Source organism: Penaeus monodon, chromosome 25, assembly GCF_015228065.2.
Source record: "Penaeus monodon isolate SGIC_2016 chromosome 25, NSTDA_Pmon_1, whole genome shotgun sequence".
NCBI lineage: Eukaryota > Metazoa > Arthropoda > Malacostraca > Decapoda > Penaeidae > Penaeus > Penaeus monodon.
In genome coordinates this window covers 2,990,872-2,991,260 of record NC_051410.1, presented here as the reverse complement: position 1 = coordinate 2,991,260, position 389 = coordinate 2,990,872, and the positions used below count along the sequence as shown (strand labels likewise).

Sequence of the window (389 nt, the reverse complement as noted above, 5' to 3'; positions counted from 1 at the left end):
AACCCATGGTCTTTTTCAATAATGAAAGATAATTTCTACAACATTTACAGAAAAAACATATAAAACCTGCTTTATATAGAAACCGAATGATAGTTGCTGCTATATTAAAGCTCTAAGTGCGAGATAAAAAAATATAAAAAATTAAGCAATCTGCAGGTCAGTGTATCGACAGCTTATAAACTGCCACTACATACATTTTCCCAAAATAGAGCTTGTGAACCTCCTTAGCCAATTATCATCAAATAAGGAGCCAGCTCGAGCACAGTCTTCCCAGAACATAAATGTGTGCCACATTTGCTGGTATTTTCTGGAGCACAAAGGGCCAGCAATCATTTCTCATCTTACATGGTCCTCTATGGGACAGTTACATAATGGGGTCCTCACAACAG

The 389-nt window shown here is 37.0% G+C and overlaps 1 protein-coding gene across 1 annotated transcript in view; it reads right to left on the bottom strand.

Annotated features, from left to right (window-relative positions):
* Positions 1 to 389, bottom strand: part of LOC119589487 (protein dispatched-like) — a gene marked incomplete at its 5' end in the record, with an annotated part of 109,307 nt that overhangs the window by 107,944 nt on the left and 974 nt on the right.